Source organism: Myxocyprinus asiaticus, chromosome 13, assembly GCF_019703515.2.
Source record: "Myxocyprinus asiaticus isolate MX2 ecotype Aquarium Trade chromosome 13, UBuf_Myxa_2, whole genome shotgun sequence".
NCBI classification, from domain to species: Eukaryota; Metazoa; Chordata; class Actinopteri; order Cypriniformes; family Catostomidae; genus Myxocyprinus; species Myxocyprinus asiaticus.
Window position 1 is genome coordinate 48,007,603 of NC_059356.1, and position 24,467 is coordinate 48,032,069.

The 24,467-nt window shown below is 39.8% G+C and overlaps 1 pseudogene; it reads left to right on the forward strand.

Annotated features, from left to right (window-relative positions):
* The window catches only part of LOC127451008 (GTPase IMAP family member 8-like), a 23,996-nt pseudogene extending 4,555 nt beyond the window's left edge, over nucleotides 1-19,441 (forward strand).
* The last annotated feature ends 5,026 nt before the right edge of the window (nucleotides 19,442-24,467 follow it).

Genomic DNA, 24,467 nt, shown 5'->3' on the forward strand with positions numbered 1-24,467 from the left:
AACTTGGTAACGATGGAACTTATGACCATAGTTGGCAAATGATAGTTTTGAGAAACGCACCCCTGACTGGTTAAGATGAAAGTGGTTTCATTCTTCTAGGTATACAACTTTTTGAGCAATATGCATTACAAAATGAAGAGTCACTATGAAAAAAAAACAACACTGATTATGGACCGGAGGACCACATCACCTGAATTCACAAATAGTGAACAATTACAGGAGATGTTATTTACATGTCTACAGCGGCTCACGGCAGATTTATTGGCTCTGAATATCGAACCGCAAGCTATCTTTACTGCGGTCTGTCTGTCTGGTAGCCTACTAGAATAATCAAACCCAAAGAAGGGTGTGTATACATATTTTTGACCATATTCATTTACGCGTCAGTAAATATTGGCATTTGGCAAACGTATAAAAAGTTAGCTATTGCAAAACAGTGAACGTCCTTTTTATGTCCAAAATTTTGATCAACTGAATATGATCCTTGTGTTTTGTCAAATAAATCCGCCTCTAACTGTCTGTTAAGGGCGTCTATATGATTGTATCTTGCATGTGAGACTTTCTCTTTTGGTTTGCAGACCTGAAGGCTGTGAGATCAAAAAACTCCACAATGGGTAATGATCAAATTAGGCACATTTGTAATCTGCTGTCTAAATTTCTGCTCTTTTCTTAATCTAATCTTAATTAAATGCTTATTTTATATTTTCACCATGAAGGGTAAGTTATATGTTGAAAAGTAGTATTTTACATTATGCAGGAAGTAAAGGAACAAAGCCTTGAACATAAACCTGCCATTAAAAAATACCAATTTTATCAAAAATTGCACGGGAGGCCTCTTTACATTACAAAATATATTTCGATTAGTTTTGTGTTTGAAATTTAAAATTTGTGTGTTTATTTGGTTGTCTGTTTTTGTCCAGACATGACACGGAATGCGAGGAGAGACACAGAGATGGGCATAAGCAAGTGTCAAACTTTTCACATCACTGACAGAATATTAATTCTTCATTAACATGTTTCTTCATGACTTCTCGCAGGCTTACAAGTGCCTAAAAGTGAGAGTGAATTGAAAAAGTCAATTCTTTACATGTCTAAAAACAGCAGAAAGAAATATTTTACTTTATTCTAGCCCACGAAATATGTTATCCATTCAGTTTTTGAAAAAAGAGAAAAAAGTCGGCACATCACAGCTCTAAATATAGAAAATGTTTTAGTGTTCTCACCTATTCTCACCATTTTTTCTATTTTTGGAGCTGTGATGTGTCGACTTTTTTCTGATGCCTATTTGGTCGGGCACCCACACTGAGTTGTTTTGCCATTGGATGTGCATGCTTTTGTTCATTTCATCCATTCAGTTTTTACCACTTTTTGAATAGATATAACTGAAAGATTGCTCTGTTCAGTGTTCACGTAAATCTCCAATTCGTTAACGTTCTGTGAAGCTTGTCTGAGAGAACAACAGTAACAGAGGGAGCGAAGCTTTTCGAGGGGTCAGTTGGAAGAATTTATTAAAGGTCTGGTAGCTGTACACAAATAAACAATATTGTTATTGTTTCTTATCTTTTGTTTCTTAAATGTATAAAGGAATTATCAAAAAAGAAACATTATTGGATTGTCAACACAATTAAGGAAGTGCCTTCTTATAAAATAATAATAATAATAATAATAATAATAATAATAATCCCAACTTATGTTTACAAGAATATAAAGCAAAAACAATGCTTTTGAAAACTTGCTTTTTGTTGGGACTCCTCCTTGGTAGACCATTCACTTTCAAATGGACTGTTCTGCAATACCTTTCAGTGGCGAATAATCCGAACAAAAACAAAGGAAATAAAAAAGGTTGAGTATTTTAAAATGTCCAATGTTTCGATTGAGATAAATCAAAGATGGCTTGATTTATCTTGTCGACATCGGTCTGTGTTTTAGGTGTTTTTGTCTTCTTCCTTTTATTTTCTTTCTTATTTGATCATGCATGTTAAACTTTCTCTTGTGGTTTGGACACTTGAAAAAGTAAAGTCTAGTATGGGTAAGGATCAAATTAGGCCAATTAGAATTTGCATTGTTATTGCTTGATAATCTTAATGAAATATACTTTTTGTTTAATATTTATACTATTAGATATAGGTGGGGTACAACGGGGGCTAAAGGCACACCTTAAGGAAAATGTGCTTTTTTTTATTTTTTATTTCTGGTCAAAAAATGTATTAAGATTCAAGAAAATATTATTTTTTTAAAGGTGGTGTGGGGTTCATTTCAATCTCATTTGACATTTCATCGCATCTCAATTATTCTATAAACAAATTAATCTCCACTGTGATTGGATCAGTCAGTGTGAGCCCACTTTGAACATTGTTCATCACAAATCTATTCCGTCCATTTAAGAAAAGCAGTGTTTTTAATAGGCGCCTTTAGCCCCTGCAACAGTGGGGCTTTTTACCCCAAATGCTATCCTTTCATTTTATTTGTATATAATAACCTTAAACAAAATTGAAAATGACAAAGAAGTATTTTGTCTTAAAATAAATGTGATAATTTCCAGGATATTCATTAGCTATATAAATATACAACATTTTAAAAATTATTATATATTAGATCAGATTGCCTCAAAATCAACCTTTAGACATTACACGCAATAATATCATGGAAGAGGAATATTTTGCAGTTCATGGTGTCAAACAGGTGTTTAGGAAAGTACTGTGGTAGTTTTTGATGCTATTTAGTGTTTTGGGAGAAAATAAAATCAAAAGAGACTTTTACCCCGTGGAGCCTTTTGTCCTGTTGTGCCCTACTTATGATTTTTTTTTATTTATTTTTTTTTTTTTTATCTTAATGCAGCAAGTAAAGAATAGCCTAATTACTTCATAAATAAAGCACAGGCTTGCAAATCACCATATAAGGCACAACCTGTAACTAGGAAGAGAAGAGCAAAACACTAACTGTTCTGCCACCTCTATGCTCCCTGCACTAGTTGACAGAAAGATAACTCCTCCACCAATCACTATGCTGAAGAAGATATCCGGTTCAACTTTGTTTAATGGCTGATCGGCAGTAGGGTAAAACCACAAAGAATACAATTCTATCAGAACTGAAACAAAGGCAGAATTACTAGACATAATATATGTCAGCACATGTTATTGCATCATGCATTTTTAGTTATCAAATTAAACATGAAATTCTACATAAAAAAAATAAATAAAAAAAAGTCAGATACAGTATAGTAATATATCTTTCTAAACATTAATTAACATACCGACAATGCTTGCAAAGGCGTGAAATGTAGCAGATTGATTAAGGTTCCATGAACATGAATCACTCTCATGTGGCTCCCAGCTAATAGACTGAATAACTTCACTGTCAGTACAGGTCACTGTACTTCCTGTTGTGACTGCATGCTGCACGAGTGTTTGTAAACTGCTTAGCATTGCTTATTCTTATTCTCATACGTTCATCATTTTATCCTTTGTCATTTTACAGCATGTTTCCGTTTCAGTTTTTCTACTGTTTCATCTGTGTGTATTTTACCTGCCTAGCTCGAGTCTGTGTTTTTTAGCCTGCTAGCTTTTTTAGCATCGCTTATCTATCTGTTTTCAGCCTATAATCCTTAACATCTGCCATTTTTCAGTGCCAGAGCGTCTGACATCAAATCAAATTTACAAGTGCTGGCTAATGCTAAACGTAGATTTTTAAAAATTTTTATTCATGTCGGCACTAATGATGTCCAGCTTCGCCAGTCGGAAATCACTAGATGTAATGTTAAAGAGGTGTGTGAATTTGCAAAAACGATGTCAGACACTATAATATGCTCTGGCCCCCTCCTTGCTCATTGTGGTGACGAGGTATATAGTAGATTAGTGTCACTGAATGGCTGGATGTCTGAGTGGTGTCTGGAGAATAGAATAGGATTTATAGACAACTGGAAGAGTTTTTGTCATTTTATCACGTGTTTCAGGTTTTTCCATTTTTCTACTGTTTCATCTGTGTGTATTTTACCTGTTGCTGCTGGCGCCAAGCTCGAGCCTGTGTTTTTTAGCCTGCTAGCTTTTTTAGCATCGCTTATCTATCTGTTTTCAGCCTTTAATCCTTAACATCTGCCATTTATCAGTGCGCATCATGTTTTCCCCCGCATTATTCTCTGATCGCGATTCAACTGCGTGCATTTTCCACGTGCATCCGCTTTCTGTTTTTATCACGATTAAACTGCGTGCATTTTACAGCGCACCCGTTTTTCTCCTCTGTGTTACACGGATTATTGCATCCATCTCAAAGTACCGCTTATCAAGAACAACCAAAACAACAAACAATTGCATGAGGGATTCACATTGATCTCAAACCCTCACCGCTCAGGAACAACCAACAACAAAAACAACAAACAACTGTGGTAAGTCATGGCATCCGCTCATGTTATTTCTTCCTGCAATGCATGTCACGTTTACAATAGCCTCTTCCATCAGCAGTGAGGGATTCACATGTGATAAATGTAAGGAATTAGTCAGGCTGACGGAGAAGGTTCATGAGTTAGAGGCACACATCCGAACGCTAGTGGAGGTCAGTGAGAAAGAGAAGCCGGTAGATACTGTTTCGGATGCGGGCAGTACAGCGAGCAACACACACACTTTGGTTCCGGCTGAGGAGCCCCCGCAGCAGGGCATTTGGGTGACGTCTCGGTGGCATACTCAGCAAAGCGACACCACTCTCCAGTTCCTGTTAAGGTTTCCAATTGATTCTCTCCACTCAGTGATGCACCCACTGAGAATCATGTTGAAAGAGCCCTTGTTATTGGTGATTCTATTGTAAGGAACGCGGAAAATAGAGACTCCAGCCACTATTGTTAAATGCATTTTGGGTGCCAGAGCGTCTGACATCAAATCAAATTTACAAATACTGGCTAATGCTAAACGTAGATTTTCTAAAAATGTTATTTATGTCGGCACTAATGATGTCTGGCTTTGCCATTCGGAAATCACTAGAGATAATGTTAAAGAGGTGTGTCAATTTGCAAAAACAATGTTAGACACTGTAATATGCTCTGGCCCCATCCCTGCTCGTTGTGGTGACAAGGTTTATAATAGATTAGTGTCACTGAATGGCTGGATGTCTGAGTGGTGTCCGGAGAATAGCATAGGATTCATAGACAATTGAAAGAGTTTTTGGGTTAGACCTGACCTGCTAAAGAGAGACGGACTCCATCCCTCCAGGGAAGGTGTCACTCTGCTCTCTAGTAATTTGGCTCATAGTCTTAATAGTGATAGTATTTGACTAACTAGGGACCAGGTCAGGAAGCAGACAAACTGGCTAATCCGAACATCTGCTAGCTGCCTTGAGACATCACACAGGCCACATAAACTACAACACATAGAGACTGTATCACCTAGATATCATATAGAGACTGTGTCTGTTCCCCAAACTACCAAACACAGAACCCTCAATAAATCATTTAGAAAAAAAATTTGATTAAGGTCAAACTTGAACAAAACAAACAAATTAAAGATAAACACCATATAAAGATAGGGCTACAAAACATTAGATCTCTTTCTACCAAAGCACTAATTGTAAATGAAATTATTACAGATCATAGTTTGGATGTGCTCTGTTTGACTGAAACCTATATTAAACTGGATGAATATGTTATTTTAAATGAATCTACTCCCCCAGGTTATTGTTATAAACATGAGCCTCATCTGAAGGGTCGAGGAGGAGGTGTTGCTACAATTTACAGTGAAGTTTGTGGTGTTAATCAGAGGACATGATATAAATTTAAGTCTTTTGAACTAATAATGCTTAATGTGACACCGTCAGATATAGATATAAATAAAAAAAACTCTGTCATCTTTTACCCATGCTACAGTATATAGATCACCCGGGCCTTATTCTGATTTCCTTGGTGAATTTGCAAATTTTTTATCAGATCTTGTTGTTACTGTAGATAGAGCTTTAATTGTTGGTGACTTCAACATTCACATAGATAATGAAAATGACACATTGGTATTAGCATTTATCGATATTCTCAACTCTCTTGGAGTCAGACAAAATGTAACAGGACCAACTCATCGCCATAATCATATGCTAGATTTAATTCTGTCATATGGAGTTGATGTTGATAATATAGAAATTCTGCCGCAGAGCGATGACATCTCGGATCATTACCTCGTCTCTTGTATGCTGCGATCAGCTAATGTTACTCAATCTATACCACACTATCGTTCAGGTAGAACTATTTTTTCAACCGCTAAAGATAGCTTCACTAATAATCTTCCAGATCTATCTCATACACTCAGTAAACCCCAAAGTCTAAAAGAACTTGATTAAATAACAGAAAATATAAATAGTCATCTCTAGCACTCTTGATATTGTCGCCCCCTTTTGATGAAAGAAAATTAAAGAAAAAAGCCCCACACCATGGTACAATGATCATACTCATGCTCTAAAGAGAGCAGCTCTGAAAATGGAGCGCAAGTGGAAGAATACAAAATCAAAGGTATTTCGCGGTGCAAGGATAGTGTCTGCAGCTACAGACAGGCACTAGAAGCTGCCAGGTCAGCATATTTTAGCAAACTCATAGGAAATAACCACAACAATCCTAGGTGTTTGTTCAGTACTGTGGCTAAATTGGTTAGGAATAAAGCCTCAACAGAACTAGATATTCTGTCGCAGCACAATAGTAATGACTTCATGAATTTCTTAACTGATAAAATTGAAATAATCAGAAATAAAATTGGAATTATGCAATCATCTGTCACAGTACCTCAGAAAAGTGTCTCATAATTTTCCTCACATGCAGCTTCAATCCTTCACTGTCATAGATCATGAAGAGCTAACAAAATTTATCAAAACATCAAAAGCCACAACATGATTGTTAGATCCAATACCAACCAAGCTCTTAAAAGAAGTATTCCCAGTAATCTCAGAACCTCTTCTTAATATTATTAACTCCTCGCTATCCTTAGGGCATGTCCCAAGAAACTTTAAATGGCAGTTATCAAACCGCTTATTAAGAAGCCACAACTTGATCCTAGAGAATTAGCTAATTACAGACCGATTTCAAATCTCCCATTTATGTCAAAAATACTAGAAAAGGTAGTGTCCTCCCAACTATGTTCATTTCTACAGAGAAATAGTATATATGAACAATTTCAGTCAGGATTTAGGCCTCATCACAGTACAGAGACTGCACTTATCAGAGTTACAAATGACTTGCTCTTATCATCTGATTGCGGCTGCATTTCACTTCTAGTGCTTTTAGATCTTAGGCAGCATGCCTTCGACATCATAGATCACGACATTCTCTAGAAGGCTGGATAATTATGTTGGCATTTGTGGAGTTGCATTAGCATGTTTTAGGTCCTAATTAGCAGACCGCTACCACTTTGTCTATGTAAATGAGGAATTGTCAAACCAAACAAAAGTAAAGTATGGAGTGCCACAGGGATCAGTTTTAGGGCCTCTGCTTTTCTTCTTGAATATGCTTCCCCTAGGAGATATTACCAGGAATCGTGGAATAAGTTTCCACTGTTAACTTTATATTTCTTCAAAACCTGATGAGATTTCACAATTCTCCAAATTAGCAGAGTGTATCAATGAAATAAAAGATTGGATGGCCAGAAATTTCCTTCTACTCAATTCCGACAAAACAGAGGTACTAATTATTGGACCAAAAACCTCTAAAAATAAGCTGCTAAAATATAATTTGACTCTCGATGGATATACTGTAATTTCATCTTCAACAGCGAAGAACTTATGTGTTATATTTGATACCAATCTGTCCTTTGATAATCAAATTACCAATGTTTGTAGAACAGCATTCTTCCACCTAAGAAATATTGCTAAATGACGACACATGCTCTCTAATGCTGATGCCAAAAAACTAATTAATGCGTTCATGACCTCAAGATTAGATTATTGTAATGCATTACTGGGAGGATGTCCAGCAAGATCAATAAATAAACTTCAATTGATTCAAAATGCAGCAGCCAGAGTGCTGACGAGAACTAAGGAATATGATCATATTAGCCCCATTTTATCATTGTTACATTGGCTACCTGTTAAATTTCGTATTAATTTTAAAATTCTGTTAACTGCCTACAAAGCTTTGAATGGTCTAGCTCTGCAGTAATTAAGTTACCTTCTACCATGCTATATTCCATCACATTCATTACGATCACAAAATTCTGGCCTGTTAATAGTTCCTAGAATATCAAAATCCACAAAAGGGGGTAGATCCTTTTCATATTTGGCTCCTAAACTATGGAATAGTCTCCCTAACACTGTTCAAGATGCAGATACACTCACTCAGTTTAAGTCTAGACTAAAGACTTTAGCCAGACATACACCTAATTTATCCTTCAACTCACAGTTAGACTGCTTTAGTTAGGTCTGCCGGAACCAGAAACAGTGATCATGATCTATAATTCTGCAATAAATTGAATGGCATCTGTGCTAATATTATTTTATTTGTTTCCCTGTATCAACCTTGGGACTCCTATCCTGAGGTCACCAGAACCAGCCAGATCCAGCTCTGTTCCTGCTTGGTGTTGGACTCCACTGCTACATGTCACTGTGTGATGATGACTAATAGCAGCCGGTGCCAGCCAAACATCACTTCAGTCTATTACGATGGACTTCAGAGGATGAACTGATGCCAACTCCAACCATAAGACATGGGATACTTCATATGCCATAGCCTCAACCTTGGACTTAGCATAGACCTCACCAAAATTACCGGCCAGGTTGAACTGCGATGCACCTAACTGATCTCTGCCTGCATCACCTCGGTCTAATGATGGACTACACTCTTGAAATAGAATACATAGACTGTCAATTAATTGCCAACAAAACCCTTCATCAGCCAACTAATAAGAACAATTGCATTTATGTGATCTTCTGCAGTTAATCCAGGATGGACTTCAAAGACATTAGTCATTAATCTTACAGTTCTTACAAAATCTTTATTTAAACACTGACCCTTAACACTTACTTAGTTTAATAATTTTATACCATGACTTGCACTATACATAAGTAATATTGGCATTATATTCATGATGTTAGTCAGAGGGAAACTGGCCCCCACAGTGAGTCTGGTTTCTCCCAAGGTTATTTTTCTCCATTAACCAACATCTTATGGAGTTTTGTGTTTCCTCAGTTGCTGGCAAACATTGACGACATCATCAGTCAACACAGAATTCTGAAAGGGGTCATGAAATCAGGGATATTATTTTTTATATATATAATTTTATTTTCTTCTCTGAGGTCCATTTATAATGTCAGTAAAGTTTTGTGCACCAAAACAGTCATAATTTATCATATATGATGATTTTTCCACACTGTCTCTGGTCCTCTGTCTAAAAACTCGGTTTAAAGCTATCTGGCCCTTTAAGACTTCAATGTAAACGCTCACTGTACTGATTGGCTAACATTGTGCCGTCCCTCAAATACAGCTATATTTGAAACTCAATCAAAAGAAAATGAACAAACTTTACATTATAATTTATAAAACTACATTTCAGGTTTAACACATAACACCCAACATATTTCATCTGAATGTATCAAACATTTCACTCAAGCACAGCAACTATCAAACAGTCATGACATTTTAAAACATTCGTGAATTAAACTGTACTCACGGGGTCGGTAGTGTTTAGCTGCAGCATCTTTCAGTTCCTTTGCAAAGCTTGAATCAGATTGTGACTGGTTCACAAGTAATCCACTCTGATATGAGCCACAAACACACAATTCACACTGAAATGTTCTGAATATGAAAATGTAATACAGTCCATGGTGATGTTGGGTGCTTCAACAGGCCAAAGCAGAGACGCTGGTCTTCACCGGAGCGACATCTCACATCTTCCGTGTTGTTCACACACAGAATGGCATGTGTTCCACCCAGACAGCGGCGGCAGCTGAATGAGACGTGTTTTTAAAAGTTGTGCTTGTACTGTTCTTAAAACGTGCCACACATCACCAGAAGCGCATCGAAATGATTAAAGATATCCATATAGTGCATGTGTACAAAAGACTAACAACTAAAAATACCAGAGATCGGTGCAAAAACAGTCCAGGATGCCTTCAAAACAGCACAACAGCAAGATGAAACAGGATGGGGGTCTCCTTTTTAGAGTCCTAGAGTTCTAACTTGACATTGCATCTTTTAAAAGTGGCACAAGATTAATGATGATGGTCAAAGCCATCTAGTGCAGGTTTATGTTGAAAATCATTTAAATCCAGATAGGCACATGAAGTAGGGTGACCATACGTCCTCTTTTTCCCAGACATTTTTAGACCTTAAAAAAGCATCCGGCCAGGATTTCTAAATTTGCGAAAATGTCCGGGATTCGGCTTTAGTTGCATTATGATGTGCATCTCGCCTAATACTTCATTGTGTGTGTGTGCACATATTTGCATTGCTTTAACCCCTCTTTGTAAGTCCCGCCTTCTCACACACCAATTGGTCGATTATAAGAGGCTTGCAGCAACTATTGGCCAAATTCCTGCCTGTCAATCTCTCCGCGAATGCGCGAAGCGCTGTTGTGTTCGGCATCAGACGGTTGCTTGACAGTAGCAGCAAATGACAGCTGAGTGGAAACAATGCCAAAACTAAAGTGCAAATTTACAGAAGATTTGCACAAAAAATTCCCAGTACTTTTAAAAATTGTACTACTTTTTGCGACCAGATAAAATTATCACATTGCTTCATTTTCCATGGCCATTCAAAATAATAGTAATAGTAAATGAAGGTACACTCATGACATCAAATATTTTATTTTAGTACATGGACATTCAAAAGAATGTTGGACATTTTTATTTATTTATATATATTTATGTTATGCTAATAGAGTGTCTTTTTCACTGTATTAAAGTTTGCATTCATAGTAACTCTCTTTTGAACCCTATTATTCCACCCCAATGTCCCCCCAAAAAAGAGGTGTCCTCTTTTTGGAAAACCAGAATATGGTCACCCTACATGAAGGTGTCCTGTGTAAGTCCCCTTTGGATGAATCTCCTATGACAGGCCCATCTCTCTCCTCTTCATCATGTGTGAGTGTAACTGTCTGAGCACCAGTGGGTGGGGTCAAGGGTGCAATGATGAAAAATAGGTGTTGATGTCTTGCTGGAGGCAGTCATATGCAGATATATTTGGTCCTTGTGACGTCACAAGTTCCACAAATTTCTAACGGCCCGTTTCTGGAGCCTGGTTTAATTAAATGCTCTTTTTCTTTTAAAGTTCTGAAACTTACAGTATGATTTTATAGTACAATGACCTCCTATATGTCAAAAGATCAAGGAAAATTGTATTCCTCATGTCATGACCCCTTTAAAGAGATAGTGCATATTTAGTAATATGCATATTAATATTAATATTTAGAGGAGAGGAGCAACACAACTTCAGTTATAGGTCTGAGAAACAACCTTGACTCTTATGTCAAGTCTGCATCTAGCGATGCAAGGGTTCGCCTTATGCAATTTAAGATTTTACAAAGATTTGATTGGACCCCCTCTAGATTATATAGGCTTGGTCTTAAAGACACATCCACCTGCTGGCGATGCCAATCTGAAGTTGGAGACACAACACATGTTTTTTGGGGATGCGTTAAGATCCAAGGTTCAGAATTATTTGTGTGACATTCTGAAGGACTTTGGCCAGCAGTTCTCGGCAGTGAAGTAGCAGACAGTGGCCATTCAACACATCCTGCCCCAGTGCGGCTCAAGACCCTGCACTCCATCTGCTCATCTCCAAGGACATCCTCCTGCAGCAACAGCACCGGCTCCACCGCAGCCCACCTCCGCGGCCCAGCCCCGGCATGGAGCCCGGCAGAAGGCTTCGAAGTGCCCCTGAGTCGGGCGACCCAGGGACGAGGAGACCCGCTTCTATGGAGCTGGTGGACAGACCGCTCCATCCCCTGGTAGAGGGCCAGGAGGAGAATCTTTTGTTTCATTTTTCACCGCATGCCCAAGAGGCTGTGGTACCCAAAACTTCAACAAAAGAGTGGTTTCCTTATTCTCTGGGTCACATGTCAGGTGTGCACGGCCGTCGTCACGACCACCGTCCACCATCCCATTTTGGCAGGTTTGGTGCTCCAGTGGCGGACCCCCCGCCCCTGCGCGCCCAGCTGTGGCACAAACATGCCCACACCGGGTTGGTTCCGACGGACTGCGGGGATGATGTTCCTCCTCCCCCCTCCTCGACCAATCTTATGGAGCCAGGTAAGTGCTTCGATGTCTCTGGACTCAGCTCAGCCACGGGGTTCAAGCCCCCTCGATGTGGCACCTCAGGCTCCACCCCGCCGCGAGGCCCCACCCGCCGGTACGTCCGACGTGATTATCCCCTTGGTCCCCCTCGCCCGGAGTATGGACGCGTGGCTCGCGCTTTCCAACCCGTCGTGATGGCTGACCCGGACCATCCGACTTGGCTACGCGATTCAGTTTGCCAGGCACCCACCCAGGTTCAGCGGCGTCCACTTCACCTCGGTGAAGGGCAGGAACGCCGCTACCTTGCGTGCGGAGATCGCTACCCTTCTACACGAGAACGAGATGAAGAAGGGGTTTTACAGCCCCTACTTCAATGTACCGAAGAAAGGCGGTGGGTTGCGGCCAATCTTGGACCTGCGAGTACTGAACCGGGCCTTGCACAGACTCCCGTTCAAGATGCTGACGCAAAAACGCATTTTAGCGAGTGTCCAGCATCAAGATTGGTTTGCGGCGGTAGACCCGAAGGACGCGTACTTCCACGTCTCAGTTTTACCTCGACACAGACCCTTCCTGCGTTTTGCTTTCGAGGGCCGGGCATACCAGTACAAGGTCCTCCCCTTCGGCCTGTCCTTGTCCCCTCGCATCTTCACGAAGGTCGCAGAGGCAGCCCTTGCCCCGCTAAGGGAATTTGGTGTCCGCATCCTCAATTATCTTGATGACTGGCTAATCCTAGTGCACTCTCTGGATGTATTGTGCACACAGGGACCTGGCTTCGGGTCAACTGGGAAAAGAGCAAGCTCTCCACGGTTCAGAGCATCTTTTTTCTCGGCTTGGAGTTGGACTCAGTCTCGATGATGGCGTGCCTCACGAATGAGCATGCACAGTCGAGGCACAAGTGAATTGCTCAAAATACCTGGCAGCAGAACTGAGTGCCTGGCATGCTCAAGCATGCTCTGAGTTTGAACTAAGATGGACAAGCAGGCATGTCAGCAATAAAAACAAAAGAAATGTGTGGTTTTTAGGGAGGACATTATTAATTAAACGTATGAATGCATAAGATTTATTAAATGCACTCAAGACGAAGTTACCCATTAGCATTGGCGTTCTGACACAAGCTCTGTGTGGATCCAGTCCATGCTGCTGCTGAATCTTAAATGCCCTAGAGATGACAGATTTATAGCTGTTCAAATTTACTGCTAAATGTATTTATGGCACAAATCATTTTCCACGTACTGCATTTTGTTGTTGTGAATTTGACAAAAACTTTGATGGTATTTTTTGAGTATGGTACAGTGTTTGTATGATAAAATGTATTATGTGTAATAATTGGGAGGTTAAACCATTTTAATATTTAATAAGAAAACAAAAACTATTCCAAAATGTAATAAAAACAAAAAAAGTGTTGTGAAAATAGAATAAGATTAAACAAAACAACTATTTATGCACCATTAAAATTAAATAAAAACAAAACCAACTGAAAACCAAACACAAAACAAGTAAACTTTTACTATAACAAAGTCATTCTAGCAAGTCAGTCCACTTTCGGCCATCTTTGGAACGCTCTAGGGCAGTGTTTCCCAAGCTGGGGTACGCAAACCCCTGGGGGTACGTGAGGTGACAATGGGGTTACACGAATAACATTCTGAGATTTACCGTTCTTTTAATTTCATCACAGTCTATAGTAACATTCAAACCCAGTTCATGTATTTCTCACTGGCAAAAATAATTTTGTATGCCCTCTAGAATAGAAACTCCAAAATAGTTGTGTCATAAAGGTCAGATCAATATACAATGAAATATCCCTATGTTTTGCAGTAAAACAAAAATGCATCTACTCATGTGTTGTGCATCACACAAGTATCTTTTTTCACCAGATGACGTAGCTTAGTGATAGCAAGTAAAATTGATACTTCACTGTTACCAGACTCTCACATGTCAGTCATCCATGATTTTAGTTTAGTTTTTTCCCCTGCAGTTTAAAACTTAATTTGTATTTAAGGTTAGATGCATAGGGAGTTTTGAGTCTGATGGTATAAGTTCATAAACTTTGGTGACAGGTGTCAGACATCCAGTGCAACCAAATAATTTTCCACATTCACACGCAGAAATTTCCACTCACATTTGCTTGCACGCTAGAGACCTGTTTTTACATTGTTGCAAGATGTTTTTTCAGCCAATGAGCTCAACCTTGCTAACAGTGTAAAATCTGACATTAAAAAAGCACTTTGAGCTGACCGCACAATTGCACAGATACTTACCGGCAATGTTCGAAGTCGGCTAGCAATGCCTTGCCTGCAGTGATGCGCAATTCCAGGCACAGAACCGAACGCTATTCTTGCGTACTGTGACACAATGAGGGGGGAGTTTTCAAGTTATGCAGTTATATCATATCTAGCATACCCATCTCAGTCGGTAAACCATTTATTCAATATGTATATGATTAATATAACATGTACAAAACATGTAAAAAAAAATTACAAAGATGATTGTGTATTTTCAAAATACCTTGTGTGAATGTTATCTATGCGTTAGAGAGGGGGTACACGAAAGGATGTTGAATGTTTGGAGGGGTTCGCCATTGTAAAAAGTTTGGGAACCACTGCTCTAGGGAGACTATTTTCAGTCATGCCAGTGCAGCTCCTATCTACTTGAATGGAGAAAGACCAAAATCTCAAAAAATGTATGTCAAGGTTATGACTATAATAACCCTGTATACAGTTTACTCTTGATATGTTACCATTGTTTTATTTTCAGTGGCAAAAATGCTGCCAAGTTCGAGTAGCAATCTTCCCAACAGTAAGTCAATAAATGTATTGATGGCAATAAGTGTTGGTACGTTAATTTCGGTATTACTGCTGTCTGAACACAATTAGTATATATGCTGTTTGAGATTAAGTAATGCTTATTCCAAAGCTTTTTCTTTGCATGACATGTGTGTTGTGTGTTCCAGCAAGTGGATGGAGGATTGTTCTGCTGGGGAAGAATGTATCTGAAAACAGCAGAGTTAGAAACTTTATCCTGGGAGTAGAGATGTTTGAGGGTGAAACACCTTCATCTAATTTACAGCAGGACAGTGTGAGAATCAGTGGAATGGTGGAGGAGAGACACATCACAGTCATCAATACTCATCACCTACTCCAGCCAAATCTCTTAGAAACACAGCTCACAAAGAGAGTGAAAGAGTGTGTGGATCTGTCTGCTCCAGGACCTCATGTGATCATTCTTGTACTGCAGTATAATAACTTCAATGACATGGACAGACATAGAGTGAAATATGTGCTGAAACTTTTCAGTGAGCAGGCCATGAAACGCACCATACTGCTGACAACTGATGAAGAGTCATACAGCTCCTTTTTCAGTTCCCTGCTCATGAACTCCATTATTCAACAGTTAAAAAAGGAGTGTGAAGGAGGACATCTTCAGTTTAATGAAATACAGAGAGATCTCTCTAAGACATTCCAAAGAATCGGAATGATACTCGAGAAAGAACATGACCGATTTCTCATCTGTGACATGTATGAGGATGCAGACGATGGAACACCAGTGGATGAGACGAGCAGATCTGGACATTTAGTCAGAGCAGAGATGGAAGAGGAGAATTGTGATCATGAAGAGGAGGGAAGGTTCAAAGAGAGCCATAAAATCAGAAGTGATGGAGGAGGTGTTCTAAATATTGTTTGTAAGTTTTGAGGATTGATATTTAAGGAAATGCTTATGTGCTACAACTTTATCTAGAGTATATACAAAATGTTTTGAGTTAAAAACATTAAAAAAAAGCTTCTAAAATAATTTAAACACAGAAACTAGATAAAGATCAGTCTATTGCAGTGTTTCAAAGATGCTTTTACCAAACATATTTAAGAGAAGTGTATATTATTTTGTGTATGTGGCAATTATCTAAACATGAAATTATATAGTAATGATAAAGCCACAAGACAAAGCGGGTTGTAAAGCAAGTAACCCCTAATACTAACCAGAGTAATTGCAAGGTCCCTGGCCTAAATTCACACTTGGACACGTTTTTTAATTCACTGAAATGAGACTGGTTCACTGGTTTTAGTATACACAAACAATGTATTCTGCTAAAATATAACGTCTAGTTAATACACAGATCAATAATATTATAATATAACTAGGAAGAGTATGTAAGGTAATGCTGAACTGAGTCTACTGTCTCTTAAAATGTTTTTCAGCATCAGTACCTGTTTCTGGAAAACCAGAGCTCAACGTTATGCTCTGTGGAAGCAGTCCAGCACTCAAGGCCTCTGTGTCCAAAATATTTCTGGGGGCAATGAAAAAAATGAAAAAACAAGGACGTCCAATCACTCTTGTGGAACTCCCAGCTCTCACTCAGCTCTCAAAAGAGGAAATGATATGTGAATCTCTCCGCTGTGTCTCTCTCTGTGATCCTGGAGTTCATGTTTTCCTTTTCATTGTTCCGTTTGGTCAACTTACTGATAAAGACAGAGAAGAAATGGAGAAGATCCAGAAAATGTGTAATACCGAAGACCGCCTCATGGTGCTTTTCACTACTGTTGACAGAAATATTGATTTTGTAGCATCCAAAGAATGCCAGAGGATTGTCAGTCTTTATGGGGGTTGTTACAGTTTGATGGTGTTAAAGGACCAAAAAAACAGCAAACTGATCTCAGAGGTGTTAGAATCCATGGTGAAAATGAAGACTGAACCATATTCACTTAAGATGTGTGTAAGAGATCATGAGAAGAGAGTCAAACAAGAACTAGAGGAATAATACAAAAATGAACTGAGAGAGAGGGATGAGAAGATTAAAGAATTACAGCAGAAGATTCAGTCAAATGGTGAGTGGATATATTACTAAAATATTGCTACTAAAATATCACTATAAAATTGTTACACATTTCCAATATATTTTAAATTTTTTGGCTTTAACCAAAGATTGGCTATTGAATATAACTGAACTTACACAGCACAGACAGATGATGTTAGATTAAAGAAAACAAAAATAAAATAAAAATTATATATATATATATATATATATATATATATATATATATATATATATATATATATTTTTTTTTTTTTTTTTTTTTTTTTTTTTTGTGGTAATCAACAGCATGTTACAGCTGTACGTAGAGCTGAACTTTTATTTAAGACAGAATATTCCCTTTATTCATGAACTCAACCAACATGATTTTCAGGTACTGAAGGTGAACCAGATGATGTGAAGTGTTTGAGAATTGTGTTGATTGGGAGAACAGAAAGTGGAAAGAGTGCAACAGGAAACACAATTCTGGGAAGAGATGCATTTCAGAGCAAAATGAAGTCTGATTCAGTGACAACTGTTTGTCAGAAGGCAGTTGGTGAAGTTGATGGTAAATCAGTAGCTGTTGTTGATACTCCAGGACTCTTTGACACAACACTGTCAAATGAACAAGTGGTAGAAGAAATAGTGAAATGTGTTTCACTGTCAGCACCTGGACCTCATGTCTTCATCATTGTGTTGAGTTTGGGAAGATTCACAAGAGAAGAGATGGACACTGTGGATCTGATAAAAAAGATATTTGGTCCAAAAGCCACACAGTTCAGTATTGTTCTGTTCACTAGAGGAGATGATCTACAGGAGCCTATAGAAGATTATGTGAGGACAAGTAATTCAGCAGAACTGAAGAAGCTGATTAGAGACTGTGGAGACAGATACTTAGTTTTTAATAACAAAGAAAAGGAAGACCACACACAAGTGACTCATCTTTTAAATATGATAGAAGAAGTGAGAAAATCTAACCAGGGTCACTACTTCACAAACAGCATGTTTGAGGAGGCAGAGATGTCCATTAAAAAGAAAATGGAGGAAATACTGAAAGAGAAAGAGAAGGAAATTCAGGCACAGAAAGAAGAATTACAAGCTAAATATGAGATGGAAATGGAAAACATGAAAAAAAGATTGGAGAATGAGAAGCAAAGAGCAGACGAGGAAAGGATGCAAATGGAAAGTAAGTTTATGGAAAAGGAGGAAGCTCTCAAAAAACAGTTTGAGGGGAAAGAAAAAACAGAACAGATGAAGCGAGACGCGGAGAACCAGAAACGAATGGAGGAGGAAAAACAACAAAAAGCTGAATATCAGCAAAAAATAGAAAAGATGAAGAGAGAGATGGACAATCAGAGATCACAGTATGAAAAACAGCAACAGGAAAGAGAGAAAGAGAATAAAATGAGAGAAGAGAAATACAAACAGGCTCAAGAAAAGATGAAAACTGAGCAAAAGTCTGCCATGGCAAAATTAAGACAGAAACAAGAAGAGGAAACTAAAAAGAGATTGTTGGAGGAAAAAAAGAGGAGTGAACAAGAAGAAAAAGACAGAGAAGGGTGGAGAAGAAAAATAAAAGAGGCTGAAAATGACAAAAAAGAAATTCAAGAGGAAATTAAACAAAAACAGAAAGAATGGGAGGAAGAAAAGAAAAGACAGATGGGAGAAAGAGAGGAAGAAGAGAGAAAGAGAAGATACAGGCACAAGGAACAGCTGAGAGAAAAGCAAGAACAACTGGAGAACATGAGATAGAAATTTGAAAGAGAGGGAGAAGAAGAAACAAAAAAGAGAGAAGCAGAGAGACAGCAACAGATCAAAGAGAAAGTGCAGAAAGAGAGGGAATATGAAGACAAGAAAAATCAAATGGAAAGTCATTATGTTCAGCTGGAGTGCGTGAGGAGAAAGGAGTGGGAGAGGAAAAAAACAAGAAGATGATGAGAGACGAGAGGTGGAAAAAAAGCAATGGGAGAAAATGATTGAAGATCTTAAACAAGAGCGAAAAGAAGAGATCAAGAGAAGAGAAACAGAGGAGAGTGCTAGAAAAGAAAGAGAGGAACAAGAGCGTGATAAAATGATAAAAGAATATGAGCAGAAAATAAAGATGATGAAAAATGAACATGATGATGAAGCACGAAGAAAAGCAGAAGAATTTAATGATTTCAAAGACGAAGAAGAGCAGCAATTTCAAGAGCTCAGACAAACGCTACAAGAGCGTCAAGAACAATTTGAATTTCTGCAAGAATTGTATCGTCACTTTCAAAATGAAACAAATGAAGAAGTGAAAAGGCTACAAAGTAAGCTTGAAGATTCAATGAAGAGGTCAAAATGTGCCATTCTGTGATACTTCATGTTAAAGATATGTCTTTTTTATATTATCATATCAGGAATATGATAAGGACACCAATGTTCAATAAACAGTTATATCATTAATAATAATCAGAATAAACTATATACCTGATTTAATAGTGGTTGCCAAGCAACATAGGAACTTGGCACGGGTGTGAGTTCGTAGTCATTTTACAACAGCCCAACCAATTAGAATTTACGGTGACACTTTACCATAAGGTTCTATTCATCAACATTAGTAAATCCATTAGATATTATGACCTAACAGTGCGCAATATTTTTTACAGCATTTATTACTCTCTGTTAATGTTAGTTGATACCCTTTAGCTTCCAGCACCACCAATTACCAGAGCTGTAATGTACTTGGAGTCTCCAAAAGTACAAGGTGCCTGGGTCTCAGAGTCTTTACTAAGGGGAGGAAGGCGGAAACACGTCCTCAAATTAATAATAATCACAAGCTGAAGCATCAAAATTGGGCCTGGAAATACAAGAAGATTTTTCAAAGGTTTTATGGACAGATATGATGAGATTTCTCATGAGAGTGAAACATATCTGGATCACTAATGAACACATGATATGGGTTCAGGACAGGTGTCAGATGGTCAGAAAATCAACTCTAAAAACTACTGCCAGTTTCTGGAAAACACTTTCTTCAAACATTGGCACAAGAAGAATTCAACAGTATTCAAAACAACCATGCAGGATAAGGCTCCTTTACATTCCTCTAAGTACTCCACTGCTTGGCTGGCCAGAAAAGTCTTGAAAGTTTACTGAATAATGACTGGCCCCTTTCCCCACCTGAACTGAACCCAAATGAGAACTTGTGGGCTCTTCTAGAATGTGAGATTTACAGTGATGGAAAACAGTTCACATCTTTGAATGACATCTGGGTGGCTGTGGTGGCTGATTGAGCTAAAATTGTTATTGAAAACATCATGAAACTGGCAGAATTAATGGATGTTCATGGTTCCTGAAAGTTCATGAAAGTTCTTGAAAAGAAGTGTGCTTGTATTGCCCAATAAATATCTTGAAATGCCCAAAATGTTACATGATAATTTTATATGATATTATTTATTTACTTAAATAGTTATTTACTAAAATCTACTTTTTTACTGTTAATTTTAAGGTTAGTGGAGAAAAAAAAATTAAGTGTTCCCTGGTTGCCTAATAATTGCACACAGAAAATTAGAAAATTACTGCAAATCCCCTGAGAAACACAACTCTCACTTTTCATGGTTAAGTATTCAGTTTTGCTACAAAATAAGGTTTTAGGAATCACTGAGAGCATTGTATCTGTTGAACAGTAAAATTAATAATGAAAAATACGTACTGCCTAATAATAATGCACACAGTGTCTTGCCTTTAAAAAACATATTTTGTTTGGATTTAATGTCATTTTCCCACCTACAGTTTGCATGCAAGCTTTCATAGGTGGCTTAAATTTTTTTTTTAAAATAGCGCTTTTCACAATACACATCATTCTAAAGCAGCTTTACAGAAAATCATGCTGTAATGTCTTAAATGTTCAAAGTCCCTATTGGGCAGTTTTGTTGAAAAATTTAGTTTAAAATCATGTCTTAAAATGTTTTATTTTTTATTTTTATTTTTTTTTATGTTCAAGTACTTCTATCAATAATACTATTGTGTCCTTAATCAAGAAACAGAACTTTAGGTGGCTGCAACAAATATAGTATTGTAAACTGCTTTGGATAATGTATCAGCTAATTGACAAATTGGTAATCTCTGAGGTTTTGTTAACTTTGATCAGATAAATAACTATACAGCTCAATGCTCTGCTTAATACAGTATATAGAGTAAGGCCTTATACTTTTTTCAAGCTGAGGGAATGTATCAGATAGATTTCTTTAAATAATTACTTGCTTTCTTTGAGAAACAGAAATTGGCTTTTGCTTCCAATGTATGTTTGTGCTTGATAAATGCCTTATTGCATTATAAATAAAAGTGTACATTTACTCACCAGACCTCCTTGATGTCTCAGTCACTATATATGTGCATATTAACTTTTCTCACAGCATCCTATGAGTGACATCCATCAATCTTTTTACCTTAATAAAAGTACAAAATTAAAAGACTCTGTCCAGGTAGTAAAGAAAACTCTGAAATGTCAGAATTTGGTGAACTTACCCTGTCGCTGATTAGTATTGTTGGGCATTACTGCTTGAATCAGTAGACCAGTATGTACAATAAAGATTGGGACTACATTGAAATTATGTTAAGTTAAGAGAGAGAGTTTACTAAAGACAACGTTTTCCACATTTCTAAAGGCAAAAGACTGCAAAACAGCATTGAGGATCCAGCCTCAAACTAAATTAAAATACAGAGAAACTAGTTATTATAGGCATTCAGGCTGTTGAGGTGACATCATAATTACGCTGTCCCTTCATTAAAAAAACATTACATTTAATTTTTACATTTGAAATATTTTGAAAACATTCATGCACCTGTGATGTTTAATAAAAAGTTGTATTTTGATTTATTTTAACTTTCTCAATGTTATCGTGCAATTTTGAGCAGGATATTGAAATGTAGTTCCCTATCTGTCACTCACTCGACGTTGTGTCGATGTAGTGACACTAGGAGTCACTCTTGGGAGCCCGAGACACCTCTGGTCTTTGATAAAAGGCCAATGAAAATTGGCAAGTGGTATTTGCATGCCACTCCCCCAGACATACGGGTATAAAAGGAGCTGGTATGCAACCACTCATTCAGATTTTCTCTTCGGAGCCGAACGGTCATGCTCACTGAGCTGAATACTACTGTTCATTCACCTCTGCTGAATCTTACGGCGCATTTCAGCGGCTTCTCCCCCCTCTGCACTGGTGCACTACAGAGAATGTCCCTGGGTGCTTCAGCAGAAATAAAAGAATATATTTCTCTAAAAGAGTATATTTCTCTAAAAGAGCGGCACACACGGAACGTCTTTTTAAAGACGCATCTTTCTAAAGATGCTTTTCCGATTGTGTGTTATTCCTGGTTGCGCTCGTTATCTCTCGCCTTCTGACGATCATGATCACTGTCTTTCGTGTCTGGGCACTGCTCACGCGGAGACAGTGTTCGTGGATGGTCATGTTCTCATTGCGAGAATATGTCCATGGAAACATTGCGGTCGTAAGAAAGCAAGCCACCCCAGAGGCTCCCGCCTCGGTCCTTTTACCCACGGGTATGAGGCCAGCGTGGCTAGCACTGGGGGCGATTTGGGGACCCCAATGGGACCGCCTCCGCCGGGTATCCCCCCGCAGACCTCCCATTCCCCAGCACGCTCGTCTGCCCTGATCAGGCTTCCGGATGAGTCCGCCAGCTCGTCTCACGGCAAGTTCGACCTCTTATTCGGAGCCCGCGAAAGTGATGAGCTCTCGAACGCAGCATCGGAGAGCGGGCTCGTCTAGTCGGAAGCCTCAGCTGGGCTCCTCCCTTTGGGGACGATTGCCCAGTCACAGGCTGAAGCGGAGATGATGACATGCTTTCCCACTCAAAGCCACGCTCCGCCCCCGTTCCTTTCTTCCCGGAAGTGCATGAAGAGCTGACAAGGTCGCGGGAGGCACTTTTTACTGCCCGGTCCCGATCTTTTCAGCTTCCTCGATGCTACCTCGATTCCTCACTACCCTCGATGGTGGGGCGGCCAAGGGCTATTCGGCAATCCCCCGGTGGATAAAGGCGTTCGCAGTGCACCTATGCCTGCAGAGCGCCACCACCTGGTGTGGACGCCCTAAGCTTCCGTCCAAGCCCTGTAGGCTCACGTCGTCCCTGACGGCTAAAGCCTACAGTGCTGCTGGACAAGCCGCCTCCGCCCTGCACGCCATGGCTCTCTTGCAAGTCCGCCAAGGCGCTAAAGGAACTGTACGAGGGTAGTTCCACCCCGGGATTGATGCAGGAACTGCGCTCAGCGACCGACCTCGCTCTCCGAGCGACGGAGGTCACGGCGCGGTCTCTCAGGCGGACGATGGCCACACTAGTGGTCCCAGAACCCGTGAAAGGCTTCAAAGCGCCCTTAAGATGGGCGACCCAGGGACAACGAAACCCGCTGCTCTGGAGCTGGTAAGCAGATCTCTCCATCTTTTTGTTACCTTTTGCATTTAATTGCGCTGCATGCCCAAGTGGCTGCAGTACTCAAGAGCTCAGCAAGAACGGTTTCCTTGTTCCCTGGGTCACGTATCCAGTGTGCATGGCTGTCATCACGACCACCATCCACCACTCTATTTGGCAGGTTTGGCGCTCCAGCGGCGGTCTTCCGCCCCTGAGCACCCAGCTGTGGCACAAATCTGCCCCCGATGTGACAGTCTCCATGGGTCACGAGGACAGGCCTCTTCCTCCCCCGTCCCAGGCTGTTCCGGGGGTGGTCACATGGAGCCAGGTAAGTGCTTCGATGTCCTTAGACTCAGCACGGCCACGACGTGGTGTGGCACCTCGAGCTCCGCCCCGCCGCGAGGCCCCACCTGCCGGTACGTCTGATGACGTTGTCCCTTTGGTCCCCCTTGCGCGGAACTTGGACACATGGCTTGCGCTTTCCAATCCGTCACAAGGGCTGGTCCGGACCGTCCAACTCGGCTGCGCGATTCACTTCGCCGGGCATCCGCCCAGGTTCAGCGGTGTCCACTTCACCTTGGTGGAGGACGAAAATGCTGCTACCTTACGCGGAGATCGCTACCCTCCTATGGAAGGGCGCAATTAGAACCTGTCCCTCCAGCCGAGATGAAGGAGGGGTTTTTCAGCCCGAAAAGAGGTGGTGGGTTGCGGCCAATCTTGGACCTGTGAGTTCTGAACTAGGCTTTACACAGACTCCCGTTCAAGATGCTGACGCAAAACGCATTCTGGCGGGTGTCCGGCATCAAGATTGGTTCGCGGCGGTAGGCCTGAAGGATGCGTACTTCCACGTCTCGATCCTTCCTCGACACAGACCCTTCCTGCGGTTTGCGTTCGAGAGTCAGGCGTATCAGTACAAAGTCCTCCCTTTCGGCCTGTCCCTGTCTCCTCACGTCATTACGAAGGTCGCAGAGGCTGCCCTTGCCCCATTAAGGGAGATGGGCATTCGCATTCTCAACTATCTCGACAACTGGCTAATCCTAGCTCATTCTCGAGACATGTTGTGCGCACACAGGGACCTGGTGCTCTCACACCTCAGCCGACTAGGGCT